The sequence below is a fragment of the Oryx dammah genome, unplaced genomic scaffold, assembly GCF_014754425.2.
Source record: "Oryx dammah isolate SB20612 unplaced genomic scaffold, SCBI_Odam_1.1 HiC_scaffold_19, whole genome shotgun sequence".
NCBI lineage: Eukaryota > Metazoa > Chordata > Mammalia > Artiodactyla > Bovidae > Oryx > Oryx dammah.
This window is the reverse complement of record NW_024070203.1, coordinates 62,380,544-62,395,110: the sequence shown is the minus strand read 5'-3', so window position 1 is coordinate 62,395,110 and position 14,567 is coordinate 62,380,544.

The window sequence follows — 14,567 nt, the reverse complement described above, 5'->3', positions numbered from 1 at the left end:
AAAGCATACCTTTCCTTGGTTCTAAGTAACTGGAATATTATAATGTCAAGTTGCCAACCTAAAAATTGCACCAAGGAGAACTACTACTACAATGCCATTAAAAAGATTTTCATAAATTCTTTGTGTGGGTGGTCTCTAAGCATGAAATCTCTTCTTGACATTTTTTTTTTTTTTTTAAATGCAACAGTGCTGTTTTTAAATGTCAGCTTCTAATCATTGAGATGAATTGTCAGGTTACTCCCTTTTGACACCAAGTGATTTTTTTTTTTTCAATTTCAGTTTACTTTCATTTTTCTTCTTGTAAAAGTATAAGGTATAAAATTCTATATATTCCTTGTGAAAGTCACTCAGCCATGTCCGACTCTTTGAGACCCCATAGACTATATAGTCCGTGGAATTCTCCAGGCCAGAATACTGGAGTAGGTAGCCATTTCTTTCTCCAGGGAGTCTTCCCAACCCAAGAATATATTCTTTAGATTCCTCAAATTTTATATTCAAAACATTGAAGACTAGAATTAGCAAACAGACTAAAGATATAAGTATGGTCTCTATGAGGATGGATCCCTTTCATTCTAACATTATTATTGCATCTTCTAAAACCTAGTTATTTAACATTTAGAAAGCAATGTCAAGACACACAATACAAAGCTAGCTTTCATATTACATACAAATTCTCTATCCATGAGCTCAACAGAATGTATTGAATACCTACTATATGCAATATACTATGTAATTATTTGAGTTATAAAAATGACCTGTGATTCAGATTTTAATATATACAAGTAATTGCAAAATGTTTTGACTACAGTTGCACAAAATCTAAAGTGTAAAACAAATTATCAATATGCCACAAATGATTACATTAATAGAGAAGATATCATCAATGGTAGAATGTATAATTAGAGTTTACATATAATTTCTGACTCCGTATGTACCACGAGCCTATTAGTAATATGCTTAATTGCTAAGTAAACATTTAGAAAAAGTCAGTTGACAGTTTAACACTTCCCTGCTGAAAGTATGTAATTTCATTTTTCTAATTAAGGAAATGTAGTTTGACCAGTTGATTAATCTTATTTTCTCTGTTGAATAATTCTAAATTTTTATAGAAATTGTACTGTAGGTTTGATGATTTTCATTTCTAGGATTTTTAAAAAATTATATTTTTTGTCATAGTAACTCTGAGTATTAGAAGTCTCTTTTTCTTACTTGTAATATTTTGTATAATATTTATTGCAAATATGAGCACAATAAAGGACATAAATGATATGGACCTAATGGAAGCAGAAGATATTAAGAGGTGGCAAGAATACACGGAACTGTACAAAAAAATCTTCACAACTCAAATAATCACAGTGGTACGATGACTTACCTAGAGCTAGACATCCTGGAATGTGAAGTCAAGTGGGCCTTAGAAAGCATCACTACGAACAAAGCTAGTGAGGTGACGGAATTCCAGTTGAGCTCTTTCAAATCCTGGAAGATGATGCTGTGAAAGTGCTGCATTCAACATGCCAGCAAATTTGGAACACTCAGCAGTGGCCACAGGACTGGGAGAGGTCAGTTTGCATTCCAGTCCCAAAGAAAGGCAATGCCAAAGAATGCTCAAAATACCACACAATTGCACTCATCTCACACGCTAGTAAAGTAATGCACAAAATTCTCCAAACCAGGCTTCAGCAATAGGTGAACCGTGAACTTCCAGACGTTCAAGTTGGTTTTAGAAAAGGCAAAGGAAACAAAGATCAAATTGCCAACATCCGCTGGATCATGGAAAAAGAAAGAGACTTCAGAAAAACATCTATTTCTGCTTATTGACTATGTCAAAGCCTTTGACTGTGTGGATCACAATAAACTGTGGAAAATTCTGAAAGAGATGGGAATACCAGACCTCCTGATCTGCCTCTTGAGAAATCTGTATGCAGGTCAGGAAGCAACAGTTAGAACTGAACATGGAACAATAGACTGGTTCCAAATCAGGAAAGGAGTACGTCAAGGCTGTATATGGTCACCCTACTTATTTAATTTATATGCAGAGTACATCATGAGAAACCCTGGGCTGGATGAAGCACAAGCTGTAATCAAGATTGCCAGGAGAAATATCAATAACTTCAGATATGCAGATGACACCACTCTTATGGCAGAAAGCAAAGAACTAAAAAGCCTTTTGATGAAAGTGAAAGAGGAGAGTGAAAAAGTTGGCTTAAATCTTGACATTCAGAAAGCTAAGATCACGGCATCCGGTCCCATCACTTCATAGCAAATAGATGGAGTAACAGTGGAAACAATGTCAGATTTTATTTTTTGCAGCTCCAAAATCACTGCAGATGGTGACTGCAGCCATGAAATTAAAAGACGCTTACTCCTTGAAAGGAAATTTATGACCAACCTAGATAGCATATTCAAAAGCAGAGATGTTACTTTGCCAAGAAAATCCATCTAGTCAAGGCCATGTTTTTTTCCAGTAGTCACATATGGATATGAGAGTTGGACTATAAAGAAAGCTGAGCACCAAAGAATTGATGCTTTTGAACTGTTGTGTTGGAGAAGACTTTTGAGAGTCCCTTGGACTGCAAGGATATCCAATCAGTCCATCCTAAAGGACATCAGTCCTAAATATTCATTGGAAGGTCTGATGCTGAAGCTGAAACTCCAATACTTTGGCTACCTGATGCAAAGAACTGACTCATTTGGAAAGACCCTGATACTTGGCAAGATTGAGTGTAGGAGGAGACAGGGAGGATGAGGATGAGATGGTTGGATGGCATCATTGACTCAATAGTCATGAGTTTGAGTAAACTCCAGGAGTTGGTGATGAACAGGAAGGCCTGGCATGCTGCAGTCCATGGGATTGCAAAGAGTCGGACATGACTGTGCAGTGGAACTGAGTGACTGATAGAGTCCATAGGGTTGCAAAATGTGGGACAGGACTGAGTGACCTGCACTTTCTTTCACTTTTAAGTTATTATTGTTAATGTTACCACTATGTTGTCTAAAAGATGCTGTTGACCCTCGTTTTATTGGATTGTTTTATCTACATTTATGTCTAATTGCTAAATGGAACTAATACATGTTTGTTCTTTACGAATTTTATTAACAAAGGCTTCCCTGGTGGCTCAGATGGTAAAGAATCTGCCTGCAATGCAGGAGACCTGGGTTCAGTCCCTGGGTTAGGAAGATCCCCTTAAAAGGGAATAGCAAGCCACTCCAGTATTATTGCCTGAGAAATGCCATGGAGAGCGGAGCCTAGCAGGCTTCTGTATGGGGTCACAAAGAGTTGGACGTGACTGGGCAACTAACACGTCATTATCAAGAGATAGTTTTATCAATACCACATAGTCCTCAGTTTCAGAAATGAGGTCTACCTGTTAGGCCAGAGGAGTTTGGGAGTCCAAATAACTATTTCAAGCAGTTATTAATGTAGAGTATTAAATAATAGAGGAAACATGGAGAATGGGTCACTCTCTGCAGTTGTAACTTGGAAGGTATATACAATATTTAGTAAAAGAGCAAATGGTAAAAGTAATAAAGTATGTCTCCTTAAGACCACATGTGTGGATGACTTAAAATATCTATACTGAAACTAGTCAACAAAATGTGATTGAAGGACAATTTCACAATGAAATGTAATAAGCATAATTCTTGATGCTCAAATCATGGTTTGGTTGGATTAGATCATAGGAAATATGAGTCTTACATTTGTAAATTATAAAGAGATAAATGAAAATAGCCAACATCTGAACAGATACCTTCCATTAAAACAAACATGAAAGCAAGATGAACCAGACTATTAGTGAACAGAATTTCAAACAAGATCTGGGAATGTTAAGCAACATTATTTGCTGATTTTTAAAATTTCAGATTTGCCATTGCTTTAATCTATGAATTCTTAAAATATTTTCTCTAGTCCATCAATTAGTTACATACTTCATAGACCTTATAATTCTGTACTCCAGTACCTTTTCACTTACTTTACATTTGCATTTATTTATTTGTTTTGGCTTATTTTTGCATTTCACTAGACTGTACAATTTAAGGGCAGGGATTATATCTGTGGTACTTGATATTTTGCTGCTATTCAAATACTAATTTCATGAGTGAATTAAACCATTAGTTATCGATTCTCTGAATATCACTTGCCATAATCTCCACCCTTCTAATATATCATTGCATAACTTAGAGTCAAAATATATTTTGTCCAGTTATAATGTTGATTTTTGCTATTCTTTATACAAACTTATAAAGAAGCAAACATGACAAAACTTTCCTTAGCTATGTATCCAGCAAGTGGTGGTGCTGGTTTAGTCACTACGTCATGTCTGACTCTTTGCAACCCCACAGATGGTAGCCCGCCAGGCTCCTCTGCCCATGGGATTTCCCAGATAAGAGTACTGGAGTGGATTGCCATTTCTTTCTCCAGGGGATCTTCTGACCCAGGAATTAAACCAGCGTCTTCTGCATTGCAGGTGGATTCTTTACTGCTTAGCCACCAGGAAAGCACATATCCAGCTGGCATCTGATTAAAGATTTAAAAGCTATAGATATTTAATATTACCTGTATACTACTTGCGGAGAAGGCAATGGCAACCCACTCCAGTTCTCTTGCCTGGCAAATCCCATGGACAGAGGAGCCTGGTAGGCTGCAGTCCATGCGGTCCAAAGAGTCGGACACGACTGAGCCACTTCACTTTAACTTTTCACTTTCATGCATTGGAGAAGGAAATGGCAACCCACTCCAGTGTTCTTGCCTGGAGAATCCCAGGGACGGAGGAGCCTGGTGGGCTGCCGTCTATGGGGTCACACAGAGTCAGACACGACTCAAGCGACTTAGCAGCAGAAGCAGCATATACTACATGATGTGCTGTTTCAGTTTTCTACTCTGCCAAGTATTGATATAGCAGTGAATTATTGAACTAACATCAACTATGGTGCTCCAGCTACTTTGGTATATTAAATACCAGATGCCTGTAGGTGACTCCATTAGAAAGGATGGATACATTTTCACTATAGCATCAGCTAAATGAAATTAGCATCCTTACAACCTTTAGTTAACATAATGTCTATTCTTTAATTATACTACATTTAACTACTCTTTGGGTTTTTAGTCTCTTTTCCAGAAAATTAAATGAAGAAAGAAGTTACTCAATGTGTATTATTTAAAAAGTGTTTTATACAGAAACAATCTGACTAGTATAAAAGACTGCTTTTAAAACTAAAGATGTTTTCTTAGAAATCTGAACTCTAAAAAGTAAGATTTCATGCCAAAATTTAGTCAGTTTGATAATGGCTACTTACATTTTTGTGTGTTCAACTTTCTAGAAACTGCTCTATAGCCAATCTTTGTTTTATTTGAATCTGGATAAAATTGTATACTTTTTACATTGCCTGATCCAAAGCACAAAGAGGAATCAAACTGATTTTCAGTCAGTATTCAGTAAGAACAATTCAGCAAGTATAATATCTATCAATTACATCCACATTAGTATTCTGTAAGTATAAGATCTACCAGTTAAATCCAGATTTTACATCTTCAGAATCAGAAACTGCTCAGATAAAGCAATTATAACTGCTTTATTTGGCACTAAATATTTACATAAATATATGAATTATCTTTTTAACAATTATACTGCCTCTAAATTTGCCTTACAACATTCTTTATAGCAGTTTCTCAAACTATCAAATTTATACCTCTTGTCATTATCACGTTTTTACTGATAAGCAAACAGAAAATCAGTGTTTAATTTAAGTAGATTTTGCATGGTAATTTACTGAAAGATTCGATGGGACCCTGGATAAGAATCACATCATCCTTACTCCCTTAACTTAATGTTTTTCTAGTAAATAAACTTTGAAAGACCTTCAAAGAACTAACTCAATTAGGTTTGGGGAGTTTGTTTAAAATGCATCATAACTGGTATGTACAATCAGAATGCTGTCAAATTGCCTAATTTGATTTGGGAGAGCATGTATAAGCAGAGTCAAAGGTGAATAAATGAACTTTGATCTTATAGCAAAAGAGAAAAGGGAAGCAAATTTGAGTTTTTTCCTGGCATTCTAAGGAATGAATGTACATTTTGACCTTGACAGTATCCTGCCAGATGACTAAGCTAAGATCAAATACTCTGATTGTAATTGCCAATAAATTGCATAAAGCCACTATGAAACAGATACTAGAAAATAAACAAAGTGAATGCCTCTGAAACATTTGCCCCAGAACTGGAACTCATGACCTCAAAATCATAGAACTTGATGAGTAAACATATGTGAAACTTCTTCTAAATAAGGCAGTAGTAACTCAAGCCTCAGTCCATAGTTCATCAGGCACTCTGTGAAGTATAGACTGAGGTTCATAACATTGTACAGGAGACAGGGATCAAGATCATCCTCATGGAAAAGAAATGCAAAAAAGCAAAATGGCTGTCTCGGGAAGCCTTACAAATAGCTGTGAAAAGAAGAGAAGTGAAAAGCAAAGGAAAAAAAGGAAAGATATAAGCATCTGAATGCAGAGTTCCAAAGAATAGCAAGAAGAGATAGGAAAGCCTTCCTCAGTGATCAATGCAAAGAAATAGAGGAAAAGAACAGAATGGGAAAGACTAGAGATCTCTTCAAGAAAATTAGAGATACCAAGGGAATATTTCATGCAAAGATGGGCTTGATAAAGGACAGAAATGGTATGGACCTAACAGAGCAGAAGATATTAAGTAGAGGTGGCAAGAATACACAGAAGAACTCTACAAAAAAGACCTTCACAACCCAGATAATCACGATGGTGTGATCACTCACCTAGAGCCAGACATTCTGGAATGTGAAGTCAAGTGGGCCTTAGAAAGCATCACTATGAACAAAGCTAGTGGAGGTGATGGAATTCCAGTTGAGCTATTTCAAATCCTGAAAGATGATGCTGTGCTGCACTCAATACGCCATTAATGTGGAAAACTCAGCAGTGGCCACAGGACTGGAAAAAGTCAGTTTTCATTCCAATCCTAAAGAAAGGCAACACCAAAGAATGCTCAAACTACTGCACAATTGCACTTATCTCACATGCTGGTAAAGTAATGCTCAAAATTCTCCAAGCCAGGCTTCAGTAATAGGTGAACCGTGAACTTCCAGATGTTCCAACTGGTTTTAGAAAAGGCAGAGGAACCAGAGATCAAATTGACAACATCTGCTGGATCATGGAAAAAGCAAGAGAGTTCAGAAAATCATCTATTTCTGCTTTATTGACTATGCCAAAGCCTTTGTGGGGATCACAATAAATTGTGGAAAATTCTGAAAGAGACGGAAATACCAGACTGCCTGACCTACCTCCTGAAAAACCTAAATGCAGGTCAAGAAGCAACAGTTAGAACTGGACATGGAACAATAGACTGGTTCCAAATAGGAAAAGGAGTACGTCAAGGCTGTATATTGTCACCCTGCTTATTTAACTTATATGAAGAGTACATCATGAGAAACACTGGGCTGGAAGAAGCACAAGCTGGAATGAAGATTGCCGGGAGAAATATCAATAACCTCAGATATGCAGATGACACCACCCTTAAGCCAGAAAGTGAAGAGGAACTAAAAAGCCTCTTGATGAAAGTGAAAGTGGAGAGTGAAAAAGTTGACTTAAACCTCAGCATTCAGAAAACGAAGATCATGGCATCTGGTTCCATCACTTCATGGGAAATAGATGGGGAACAGTGGAAACAGTGTCAGACTTTATTTTTGTGGACTCCAAAATCACTGCAGATGGTGACTGCAGCCATGAAATTAAAAGACACTTACTCCTTGGAAGGAAATTTGTGACCAACCTAGATAGCATATTCAAAAGCAGAAATATTACTTTGTCAACAAAAGTCTGTCTCTTCAAGGCTATGGTTTTTCTGGTGGTCATGTATGGATGTGAGAGTTGGACTGTGAAGATAGCTGAGCACTGAAGAATTGATGCCTTTGAACTGTGGTGTTGGAGAAGACTCTTGAGAGTCCCTTGGACTGCAAGGAGATCCAACAAGTCCATTCTGAAGGAGATCAGCCCTGAGATTTCTTTGGAAGGAATGATGCTAAAGTTGAAACTCCAATACTTTGGCGACCTCATGCGAAGTGTTGACTCATTGGAAAAGACTCTGATGCTGGGAGGGATTGGGGACAGGAGGAGAAATGGACGACAGAGGATGAGATGGCTGGATGGCATCATGGACTTGATGGACGTGAGTCTGAGTGAACTCCAGGAGATGGTGATGGACAGGGAGGCCTGGCGTGCTGTGATTCATGGGGCCACAAAGAGTCGGACACGACTGAGTGACTGACTAACTCAAGCCTTAAACAGTTAGAGCCCCACCTATCTGCTAATGTAACAACCTCATAGTCCTAATTAGCATGCTCTCTTAGGATCATGTTAGAATTCATCTCTTTCAGGAAATCTTTCCTGTCCTACAGCATGGTTGGTTCTCTTTTGAACTACTCTACCAAACTCTTTCTCTCTAGCATGGTTTTATCACATAATATTTGGCTCTGTTTTCTCTAAGGGTAGTTACAGAGCCGTGACCGTTCTGTTTATGGCCTCTAAAAGAATGACTGAACAATTACATGAATTAATTGATTCAGAAGAAACTTTGAAGTGTGAGAATGAGTTACTGAGTCTATATTTGGGGAATGTATACTAAATTCAGAATTAACATAAGATTCAGTAGCCTCAGATTCTGTTTTTTTTTTTTTTTTTTTGGGGGGGGGGGGGGATTGCATCACATAGCTTGCAAGATCTTAGTTCCTCAACCAGGGATTGAAACCTAGCCCTTAGTACAAAGTCCTAACCAGTGGTTTTTGTTGTCCAGTCACTAAGTTGTATCTAACTCTTTGAGACCCCATGGACTGCAGCATGCCAGGCTTCTCTGTCCTTCACTATTTCCCAGAGTTTGTTGAAACTTCTGTCCATTCAGTTGGTGATGACATCCAGCCATCTCATCCTGTGTTGCCCTCTTCTCCTCTCACCCTCAATCTTTCCCAGCATCAGGGTCTTTTTCAATTTGTCGGCTCTTCCCATCAGGTGGCCAGAGTACTGGAGCTTCAGCTTCAGCCTCAGTCCTTCAAATAAATACCTCCAGGGAATTCCCATGGCCTCAGATTCTAAATTAGTAAATAACTCAGAAAGTTCTGGAGAGTCTCAAAACCAAATGTGGGCATAAAATTTAATAGAGTAGCAGAGGAAATCTTTGGAAATTACTAAGGGTATTGGCATGACCACCTTAAAAGGGACCCACAAATTTGGTTGTAGAGGCAATCTGAAATTCAGTCATAGAGATACCCAGGCAGACTTTTTTTAAAATTAATTAATTTATTTTAATTGGAGGCTAATTACAATATTGTAATAATTTTGCCATACATTGACATGAATCTGCCATGGGTGTACATGTGTTCCCCCTCCTGAACCCCCCTCCTGCTTCCCTCCCCATCCCCATCCCACTAGGTTATCCCAGTGCACCAGTCCTGAGCACTCTGTCTCATGCATCGAACCTGGACTGGCGATCTGTTTCACATATGATAATATACATGTTTCAATGCTATTCTCTCAAATCGTCCCAACCTCACCTCCAGGGAGAATTTCATAAAGACATTGGTATTATCAGTATTTTAATGTGCTTCCTTAGGTCTAGGGTCATACTTAAACCTTTCAGAGAAAACCGTTGAAAACAGTCCAAGAATCTGAAAATAACTATAATTTCATGAGGTTAGATATAGAAATATACTCAGGTATAATATAAAATTGAAATATATATCCTCATACATGTATATATTATGAACTCAGTACTGGATTGATGTTTACCTTTTTAAACTTTTCTGTCTGTTGTATTAGAAAAGCTAAAAGAGTCAAATTGATTAGGATTGAATATCTGAGGATTTATCAAAACCATATGAAATTATTATTTATATATTATTCATAGCTGGCATGCCAAATAAAGTATGAAGAACTATCATTGTTATCCTAATACTTCACTGGAAAACTATCTTAATAACAATGTTTGTATAAAAATCATTAATTCAAGTATGAAACAAGTCTGTGGTTCATATTTTTGTAATGTATTATTTTATATATTTAAGGTTTATACATTTTCACTTTAAGTGCATTTTGAAACACTGGATATTAATACGGTGGACTTTGTCTATCAGGCCTTCATTTTTCCCTTAAATGAGTACTAAACATTGAAAAATATCTTTTTTATTAGAAATCATATACTATTCAATTGTGAAATTTAATATTTGGACTGTATTTTAAATCTCCTCTCCAAAGACAAGAATATGATACCATCACAATTATTTATGATAAAAGGTATACATTAAGTGAAGTGGAAAAACACTGAATTAGGTTAGCTAGAGTTATATAATGGAAGTAAGGCTAGAACAATGATACAAAATAAATAACCCATTTGGAAAATGGATTGTTGATCAAGTGCTAAAAGCAGTCATTTTAATTTTTCCAGAGAAAACAAAACTGATTCTAGATGGTTCAAGATGTATTTACCCTACGATTTCTAATTTAAAATCATTTGAGGGTGATTCATGACAGAATCTATGATCTGTAGCAAAATTGCAAGTTTGATTTTTTTCCTGTTTAAACTCTTACATAAATGAGTTATTAGTATGAAGTAGCTACTTAGTGTCACATCCTACAGCAGGCTCATTACACACCTAATGATAATAGGTAGGCATTGTTATCTCAATTTCATAGAGAAAAAACGAGTTTCAGAGAAATTTGGTGTCTTTCTCAAGGTAGCATGTTTAATACATGGGAGAGTTAGAATTTGAATGGAGGAAATTTTGGCTTCAACTTTAAGGCCATTTTTTCTCAACCAAACTGCCTATGTGTTCAGTATCATATCTTACTGTTTTTCATTTCCAACTCACTTTTCCGCTAAAGTAATATAAAATCATACCAGTACTTGATGATGTTTCACACCTATTCTCTTTATATACCTTTCATACCTTACTCTTCTTTAAAGTTTAGATTATGTTGAAGTTTCTTCTCCTTTTAAATACTTGGTAAACTATTTTCCTTAAAAAAGTATTATAGTTTTCCCCCAAATCCTTCTTGACCAACACCATTCTCCTCAAAGTGTCATTTGCTCTCTAACCTTTGTACCTTCTACATTCTATGCATTTAGTATGGATGCATTCAATTTTTATATATTTATATGTATCTCTAAGTTTTCTAATAATGTGTTGGCTTCTTCAGAGATTATGCCATAGCATACTTGTATCTGAATCCCATGTGCCTAGAACATTGTCTGGTACATTAATAGGTGCTGAATAAATGCTGAACTAAAATAAAAAGCATTAGTTTTTTTTTTTTTTCACAATCCTGTTTATAAAGGCAAGAGGTCAAATCTGGGTGGATGATGTCTGACCTTAGATGACTGAAATTATGAGTAGAAAGTTAAGTTTGGATTTTATAAAAGGATACTAAACTTGAAATCAGAAGACCTAAATAAATTCTTGCTTTTTCATATGCAGGCAATGAGAAATTAGGCATTTCATTTCTCTCAAAGCTTTAATTATTCTCTAAAATGTGGCTTAAACAACTCTTTTTATATCACATAGTTATTTTGAGAAATCAAATGTAAATGGAATAATGCATATGATAACGCTTGAAAATTGCTAACCATTCAATGTGATGTTCCTTTTATTATTTCAAGGAGAGAAAGTGACCTAAGGCAACAGTCCCCAAGCTTTCTGGCACTAGGGATCGATTTCATGGAAGGCATTTTTTCCACAGACTGAGGTGAGGGGTGGTTTCAGGATGGTTCAAGCATGTTATATTTACTGTGCACTTTATTTCTATTATTATTACATCAGCTCCATCTCAGATCATCAGATATTAGATCCCAGAGTTTGGGAACCCATGACCTAAGGAAGATTAGCAAAATATAGCAAGATTACCAGTCTAGTGATTTGATGAAGTTAGGTATCATTTTAAGTGAACTCTTGGGTAAATCTTCCAAAGTTTCAAAGATGAAATTTGTCAATGACTTGTAGTTAACCTGAGATGTAGTTGTTAGTGGCAGGCCCAAGAATAAATTAAATCTTCATCTGTTTAGCAATTACATCTGAAACTAAAATGAAATATCAAAATCATAGAATGATTATCATTGAAATATAGAATGTTGAAGTTATTGTCTCTCCACTTCCAAAACTATTCCATTAAAAATAATTAAAAATTTTTTGTGAAAAGAAAAAAAAATGTAGTTAGAATAATTTAGGGTTACCGTATACCATATCCTCTTATGGTTACTCAAAATCACATATTCAAATTAAATATTCCTTTATAAGTTTAGTAAGTTTCAGAAATGATTGGCTTTATTTTAAGCAATTTCAACCCAAGTTACTACTTTACAAAAAGCACTTTGGGACAAATCTGTCCTAGATATTTTTAACAAATGAATTGGAAAGTAAAAGAAGAGGGATGCAAGATTTGAAGATCAAGAGTAACTGAAAATTTGTCCCCAGCTAGATATTCAAATTAGGAAAGATGAAATAGTAAGATCCCTACTTAGAATTGTTCCACTGAGGATGCTTCAGTTTTTAGAGCAATAATGAAAGCAGCAAAGTGTTCTGTCAATCAGTTATATTCAGCAGTGTCATCTCAAGTTGTAAGCCAAGATGCATTCATTTTATGAATATATTCTCTTGGTTACTGCTTTCCTAGGGGATGAAAATAAGCTGTATGCTGGGATATAATGGTACTTTAGGGGCTTAGAGAGCACATTATTGCACAGCCAATATTTAATAAGAATATGTATCCCCAGAGAATAGCTTTGTTACATATTAATCCAAAAATAAGCAAATCTGTCAGTACCTCTTTAAAAGCAGAATTAATTAATGATTAGGAAATTATGAAAATCTTACTTGTAATTTACAAGAAAACTCATGAGCAAGCACTATTCTTAGAAGTTAAAACAATGCAGTTGATGTTAAGACAATTCATTAAATTTCACAAGGGAACTTGCAGTACACAGATGTAGGGCAAAATATAAGGGTCTCTAGGTCAAATGTGAAATTATTTAAAATTAATTGTTGGAAGTTATCTAAAATGACTTTTGTCCAGTGATTTTTTTTTTTACTTGCATTAATAATGTTTCTTTCCCTTTGAAGTGTGATGCAGCAGGTTTCTTAATAAGCATTTGTAGTAAATGCAGGCTCTCCTCTAGCATTTTAAGCCTCTTAACAGGTATTTTCTGTGAAAAATTTCACCAGCTGAATGCTGTTATTATTCTTGGTTATGGAAAGGAACATAATGAAGTTTCTTTACTTGTTAGTGTCTTTTTTATCAGAAGTCTAATATTTAGGTAAAATATTCAGATTCTATACTTACAATAAGTTTAAAAACTTATCAGACACAGTAACATGACATTTTGTACTTTTTCAAAATCCAGTTTGAGAACTACTGTAAACTTTTTTTAAACCAACTCCTTTTTCTTTTAACAACAACAAAAAAAAAAAAACTTTGCAGTATAGTTAATGAGAAATATTATAAACTTCTACCTTGAGGTATTATATCATTTATAATTAATTTTAGGAGAAAACATACTTTGATTTATACTTTGTATGATTCTCCAAAGGAATTGAAAACCTGTTAAAGGATAAAGGAAATACTGAAAAAAAGACAGAATAGAAGCTACCAAAAAACAGTTCTAAACTTTGAGGAAACTTCTAAAAGCAATGACTTAAGAAATGATGTCTTTGAAAACAATGGTAGGCATTAAACATAAACAGGATTGAAAAAAAAGTATTATGGTAATATGACACAAATTCTTTCTTCAAAGTATTTTAGTAAATGAGAGTAATGCAAACATTCACTTATAAATATTCATTGGTGTCCATTATTCCAAAAACTTTCTTAGCTTCTGTGAACATAGGTATAAAACAACAACAAACAGAAATTGAAATCTTTGCACTCAAGGGGTTACATGGGATTACATTCTGGGGAAGGAGAGTAATTGATGAATAACTAAAAATGTAAAATATAAAAACAACATGAACAAAAATTAAAGTAGAGGGAAGTATGGCATGCCTGGGGAGATGGGAATTATAATTTAAATAAGGTGACCATGGAAACTCTTACTGTAAAGAGGACATTGGATCAAAGAATCAAAGGGAGAGAGGAACTAAGATATATAGGAGGAGATCATTAGAGAGGACTCATACATGTACTTTACCTTGCTTTTACAGCTGCTTGCAATAAGGTCTTATATAAAATTTAGAAGTAAAGATGATTAAGTGGCTATAATTATAAATGAAAAAAATATACTCTGTGTTAATAAAATGATAACAGTTTGTATAAAGTGCATACCAAAGATTGTGCCCTCCAATCTGTACTCTTCACATTTTAGTCAATAGTTGTAATCAGGATATAGAAGGCATACTTCTTATATCTGTAGAGAAGTAAAAATGTAGTGTTAGTTAATCCTGCACTGATAAATTTTACTTCTGAAGAAAATTTGTATACAGTAACAGTAAAGAACTTGGCAAACTTGAATATTTGACCTTGTATTTATTTGGTGAAAGAATCAGTTTTGTATAAGTGTAGGATTATT